At 40.5% G+C, this 7246-nt stretch overlaps 1 pseudogene; it reads left to right on the top strand.

The window, feature by feature from the left end:
- Positions 1-4263: 4263 nt before the first annotated feature.
- The window catches only part of LOC105238801, a 127471-nt pseudogene continuing 124488 nt past the window's right edge, over positions 4264-7246 (top strand).

The raw sequence follows: 7246 nt of genomic DNA, 5'->3' as shown, positions 1-7246 counted from the left end.
ACTAATTTTGTGAAGATAAACTTCAACCGTATCATTATCTCCAGCAAAACCTCTATGACTCCCTCCCTGTCTACTGGATTTTACACACATCTCAGCATTTAAAACTGCAAAATATGGTTGACACCTACATTCCAGAATTTATCTCATTTTTTTCATCAATACACAGGTAAACTCCCACAAAATATAATTACACACTGTCCCTATCATGTTTCACACTATTTTATCTTTGTATCTCCATTCATATTCTCCACAAGTGAAATACCCTCTCTCCACTCTGTCTCCCACAAAAATCTTAATCTGTATTTAGATTTCTTTCAAATTCCAACCACTCTGTGGTTGGATATCACTTCCTGATATACAAGCCAAGCATGATTTCTTCCTTCTCTGAGAAACAGTGCTTAATAATACTTTGTTAGCATGTCAAGGAGAGGAAAATGAACAGGAATAGTAGGTCTTGGTTTCCATACCAGTGAGATTTCCAAACTTGTTCTTTCCAATACTTGCCCTCAGTGAACAAAAGGTCTTTTCAGTAATAATGGAAAGCATTATGGAAAGAATTCCAGAATGTTTCATCCCATGAGAGTGAGATTTCAAAAAGACTGAGAGCATTAGAGAAAAAAAAAAAACAAAACAAAAACAAGTCAGTTATCAGATAGAGCTGACCCAGGCCATCTCTTCTCCAACTTTCAATATGGAAAATACTGGGCTATTTGGACCTTTCATTTAGGAAAGCAATGGCACCAGGGTTAAAATGTTTCAGGCAGGCTGTTTCTGGAGTCAACTTCGATTCATTTCCAATTCCCCCATATAAAAGTAATAGCCCACCTACTAACTACTCTTTTACTTTCATTTTCTATTTGTCCAATCCTTTTTTAAAGACTTATAAGCAAGCAGAAAACATGGGCTGTGATGGACGCATCTTAATGTCCGAAGTGTTTAGGAAGAGACAGGAGAGGTATTTGATACATATTTACTGAATTGAAGTCTCCATTATCAGACTTCACCTCACATACCTGACGAAGCCCTACTAACCCTCAGGTAATTCCGAGTGTACTACATCTGTAATAGATACTGTAGCATCGCCTTTTTATTCTACTGTATTTTATTTTACCATTTATGCACAGGTCCCAACACAACATTGATTCCTCAAGCTCAAGTCATGGAATTTATTCTTACACTATTACTCTAGTGTACATCTCCGATTACAGTGCCACATGCCTAGCACAAAACAGAGATGGACAGATTCAAGAAAGCTTACTTCATGTTTGGATATAGTATTAAACAGTTTTTATATTTTTCTATCTATTTTCATATTAACAGGTTAAACAGAGAAGGAGAACAACAATTAAGAAGTTGCCTATGTGCAAGAGATTGCTTTGAAAACTTCCAAATGGCTCCTTCTTCTGTAGGACAGAGAGGAAGACTGAGCCCCCACACCCCCACTGGCATACTCAAAGATCAAGGTAAATATATTCTGAAGCTTGAAGGGGTCATGAACTCTGAAAGCCACCAGTGGCCACTGCAATGCAAATCTCCATACTCTAACAAATGAGTAAGTACCTTAGTATCTGAAAGTATCTCAAATGAGGACCTTGTTCTCTAGACATCTCTGCAACCATCCACCTCCTTTTCCTATTGGTTCTCCCAGGGATCCTTTCTACCCAGAAATAACACAGTCTAAAGTCAGAGTGGTGTCAGTTACTTCCTCCCTTCTTTGTCATTGGTGCTTCATTTATCCACATTTTCTCTCCTCATTCTATCTACCCATAATTACCATAGAAGTAACCTGTCATTGTTCCAACAACTACAGGGTGCTTTGTTTAATTGGCATTCCAGATTTTATCTTAAACAAAATCAATTCAGTGGTAGACAGAACTGCTTTCAGAAACACTAGCCTAGGGTTATAATGCCTTTGGTTTTCAGAAGGGAATACACGTGTGTGTGCACATGCACACAGGCACATACACCTCAAAATCAGTTCTGAAAAGCTATTACTGGGGGTACAATGAGCTGCTTCATATGTTTGCAGTAAGATTGGCTGGTCTGCTCTAATCCCTTCCAAGACTCATTCTACAAAGCAATTTGTTTAAAAACTAGAGAGATATAGAGCTCTGGCTCACAGGTCACCACAAGCCTCGCATCGCCAATATGACCCGGGATGTTAAGGAACTACACCCTTTCACCTCTGACCTCAGCCTGGCCAAGGGCTCTTGCTAGAGCTGAAGAGAAGTTGCTCTTGGATGCATTTGGGGCATGTCTGTAAATTTTGTGTCTTGCCGATTCTTTGTTTCTGCCTTTTTCTCCAACATGGTTCGTAGTTTCTAAAAGTCTTCTCTGATGTCAAGTGTTTGCAGCATAGAAAGATCCCAATTATTTGGCTTTGATGCACAGTCAAGAGAATCCTGCCAACTTTTGTTAAATCCGTTAGCCTTTCTTTCAGTCAATACATTGAGCATCTTCTGAATGCTATTCCACGTTATAGATTTTAATCATCTTGATTAGATTATTGCTTCTGCTACAAAGCACAATATGACTCCATATAACAGCACAGTGATAGAAATAGTCCTACAAATTTGTATAACATTTCACAGGATTTGAAGTTCTCTAACGTACATCAGCAGTTTGTTCATCAAAACAATGTTGTAAGATAAAGTAGATGTTACTTTCTTTCAAGTAAGTGGACAAGGGATCAGAAAAATGAAGGGACTTACTCTAGAAGCCATGGATCATAGTGACATATAAAATTTAATGACTAGAGATTTCAGGAGACTTTAGCATAGTAAGAATAAAAATGAAAAAGAACAGATTTAAAAACAAGCAAGGTTGGCTTAAGAATGGCATCCGCCAAATGCATCATGAACAAATCTTGAGTGATAAGCAATGCTTAGACTATAAGTATATAAGCAGGGAAGAAAAAAAAACATGTGTAAAAAAGTAGATTTTAGCAATACATAAAAACACTAAGAGAAGGGACTTTGTTTTCAGTTGTAGCTAAACTCTAGATCTCAAAAGACATAAGTTCATCTAGCACTTCATAGTTAAGTGACATTCTGTACTCATTCAAAGGTCTATAGATTTTATTGAAGTATTTTCATTATTAGACACCCTGACCAATTTCTTGACATCTGACTAATTAACAAGAAAGGTGGGTTTTTTTTGTTGTTGTTGTTAAAATGGAATATTCCAGGTCCCACTGTCAAAATATCAATAGCACTTTGAAATAGGGAAAATATGTAACATTGAGATCATGTGTTATAAAAAAATATAAAATGTATCTCAGTATTTCAGGAAACTGCTGTCTTCATCAGTCTGTGTCAGGGAATTAATTTTCAGTCATACATCCCTGCTGATACATCTGCAACCTGAGAAAGTCCAATTTCCTTCCTTCATATGTGTCTAATAGAGTATGAATAGTTCAAGTGTCTGAGCAAAATCAGAGGCCAAGCCACAGACTCACTTCCTCAGTAACAAGGAGGACAGTGACTTCAACCTGCTGCTGATAGAGGAGCTTGCATCTTCCTCTCCCCAGGAAAGGTTTTCACACCTGGATGAGGTGAAAATTGCAGTCAGAAAAGAAAGGCCCAATGGAAATAGGATGGACTAAAGGGTCCAGGATGACTTTCTGCCCACCCTTGCATCTCTGCAAACTGCTCCAGGTTGCCAGGGGAGAACTCTGAACTAATATCTCTCCTTTCCCCCTGGCAGAGCCCCAAGGTTAGCAACAGGGCCAAAGGTGCAAAACTTCCACTTAGGAATTTAAAAGAAAATAGGAAAGAAGGCAGATTGTAATTTGTAGACCATCCCAAATTCCCTTTCAGTGAACCACCTGAGAAACTGGGAAGGAAACCTCATTTGAAGCATTTCCAATTACAGGCAATGCACACTTAAGAGTCATGTTTAAAGTGGTTCCATTCCTAAGTCCTAAGTGAGCTTTGCTGTATGCCCTGCTCAGGGCCCATATACTCTACAATAGTGAGCATTAAAAAATGTTAGGGTGTTCTATTTATGAAAATTATCAAACAATGTCATAGTCCATATCCTAACAGTGACTGTGTTTCCAGTATTCAGTATATCACCTCAAACCAGAAGTCATTCAGATCCTTCCAGCTGGCTTTGTGTGCCCAGAGGAGGGAACTGGGTGTGGCTGTTGAGAGCTGTGTCATTCAACATTAGGGCACTTTAAAGTGCAAAAACCTTGCCCTGGTTCCTGTCTGAGCACAACCCAGGCACACCGTGTTACTCACTTTCTGAAATCAGCAAGACATGTGGAGGTCTAGAGGCGGCAATGATGATGAATGCAGAAATCTGACCTGCGTGGGTGAGTCCCAGCATGATCCTGAGTCCCTGGGCTACCTGGATCATCAGGTCATGTCGATAATGACTGTTAACCAATTTAGACAACTCTTCTGTGGAACTCCAGCCACAAGTAGTAATAAAAAACCATTTGCCTCCCTTTGCCTGAGTAGTGAAATTTTTCTCTTATATTGAGGTCTATTTGTCATGTGCTTTCATCATCCATGTAGGAGTATTTTCAAGGAAATCTGAGAGTGAAAATAAAAAATAAGGAGTGAGAAGAGGTACAGATGTGTCTCACCACTTTGGCCTCACCCTCAGGAGATGAGACTTACTGTAGAGCAGTGAACACCAGCCAGGAGGCACACCTTTGCTTGATAGATTTCTCAGTCTGCACTTTGTGAACTTGCTGTGGTAAAGCAGGTGGGGCATTAGGAAGGATGAGCATCAGGTGTAAGTGATGATGGACCTCTTTCTGTCTTCTTCACTAGGCCCTGCAACAATCATGTTATGGAAGGAAGCAGCCATTTCAACCCAGGCTGCTACATGGCTTCCCATGACATGAAACACAGAAAAGAAGAATATTCTCTATCTTGTAGGAGGACATGTTCTGTCTTGTACCACATATTGGTTGATTCTTCCAACACTCGAAGGTAATATATTGATTATTATCTTTATCTTGTAGCTCATAGACGTCAGAAGACTTTCCAATAATTTGCTTTTCTATTTTTTTAGTATATTTGGCATACAATGTTACATTAGTTTCAGGTGTACAACATGTGATTCCACAAGTTTATATGTTATGCTGTGCTCACCAAAAGTGTGGCTACCACCTGTCACTACACAAGGCTACCACAGTATCCTTGATTAGGTCTCCCATGCTGTGCCTTTTATTCCTGTGATGTATTCATTCCATAATTTTCTTGCGTGTAAGTGATAGAACCAAGACTTGTACCATTCCCAGCCCATTCTCTTTAAAACCGGTAGGTTCCACTGCTCCCTAAATATCCATGGACGATGCCCAGGAGATGACTGGGGAGAGCTTAGGACTGTCACTCATGCTCCCTCTTTAGAGCAGATCTCCACCCCTTGCACTTCCCCACACACTTCTCTCTCTCTCTCTTTTGTTTATGTACTTGGTTCTCAGCATAGATTTTTGTTAGAAGAGGTGTGTAGGTAAAAAAATATATATATTAAAAATAGAATAGAATAAAGTAGTTTGAAAGCCTCTGCAGTGCTTTAACAATTAAAGAAACATTTCTGCACACTTCTAGCATCAATTTATAGTTTGCTAAATACATAATTATGCTAAGTTGGAAAACTACACAGAGTTATTTCTATCAACTGGGTTTAGCCATTGGTACTTAATCTTTATTGCCTTTCTGTACAGTTCTGAGAGCCCCTTCAGGGACTGCTAAATATAGGTTTTAGGGCAGGGAGGGTACAATGTACAATTACCATCGAATTCTGGTGCCCACATGGTAAGAAGAGTAATACACACCCCCCAGTAGCACCCCCCCTCACACACAAATGTATTTCCCACCAGATACTGCCTTAATAAGCCTCCATATACTCTGCATGTATGAACTGTAACATTAAAGAATTTCAGGGTAATAAAACACCAAGAACTGGCAGGACCTCCCAGTCTAGGTGGGACAGCAGGGCAGAAGCACAAGAACCCTGTAAGAGGTGAGCCATGCAGGGTACCTGCATTGGGGAGCAGGGGAGAGAAGATCAGTGTTGCCTGGAGAAGATGGGTTCAGTGCTCCCCAGTTCCCCCCAGTACATGGACATGAGAGAAGAGGGTGATACCTTTTATTGAAGGTGGGGTACGAAAGGCCTTGCCAAGCTCCTGGATCAGGAATCCAAGGATGCAGATATTTCTCAGTCCCCATTCCTACAGTGATACAGTGCATCTCCAAGGAACTCCATACAGTGGCCCAGAAAGCGGTATCAGCAACATGCCTCAGATATATCAGATGTTCCTTATTTTCCAGGGTATGTTCTAGGCCCTTACCATATGCTCATTTAATCTTCACAACAATCTTCTAAGGTTGGCATATCACTGGCACCATTTTACAAATGAGTAAACTGAGGCACAGGGAGGTTTGGTGACTTGCCCAAGATCACTATGCTGACTGCACTGCAATAGTCAGCAAAGACTTGGATTTGAAGTTCTATGGACATTCAGATTCATGAATCAAAACAAACTCAGGGTTCCATTCCTTGACTTCTTCACTGTGGGAGCTCCAATGAAAACTTTTCATGAAGATGTAAAGGGCATCGTGAGGCAATGGGAAAAGGTGTTCATGTTACTGGAGTCTACAGAAAGTAATGTTCTCTAATGCAGGGGGAGGAGGTGGCTTGCCCAGACCTCCTACGTTCTCAGCATGATACACAAACCAAGAAAACCCAAGAAGAGACACCAGCTCCTGCTCTTTAAGCACAACCCACGAAGAGTTTAACAAAAGATGTGGGCGTAAGTTTTCTCACTCCCAGGGAGCACTCAGTCCATAAAAGGACAAATCAGGCAGGTATTTGCTAGGTTGTCATTACCACCATGCATTTTAACGTAATGTGAAACAGGGTACCTTCCTTGCAGAGGCTTCTGCCACACTCTGGGCAGTTTCTCTCTACAGTTCTTCTACCCTAGTTCCTGAGGAGGGTTTGCTCACTCTAAAGCACACACACTCACACACACACACGGGATAGGAGGAGGATTTCAACCAACCCAAACACAGAACTCCACATGAAGTGCTTGGAAATGATAATGTAGGGCTAACCCTACGGAACACCGAACAGTGACCAGTTTCAGAAAAAAGCACTTTGACTTGTGATGTTTGCAATGCTATTGTAACTGCATTTATAACCCCATCTTTGCAGCACACAATCTACTCTCCCCTGCCCCAATAAAAGAGCAAGACAGATATGCAAATTTGGCAGCAAATTAATC

This window comes from Ailuropoda melanoleuca, chromosome 4 (genome assembly GCF_002007445.2).
Source record: "Ailuropoda melanoleuca isolate Jingjing chromosome 4, ASM200744v2, whole genome shotgun sequence".
In the NCBI taxonomy this organism is placed as follows: domain Eukaryota; kingdom Metazoa; phylum Chordata; class Mammalia; order Carnivora; family Ursidae; genus Ailuropoda; species Ailuropoda melanoleuca.
Note: the sequence above shows the minus strand (reverse complement) of the source record. Positions and strands in the feature narration are given on the sequence as shown.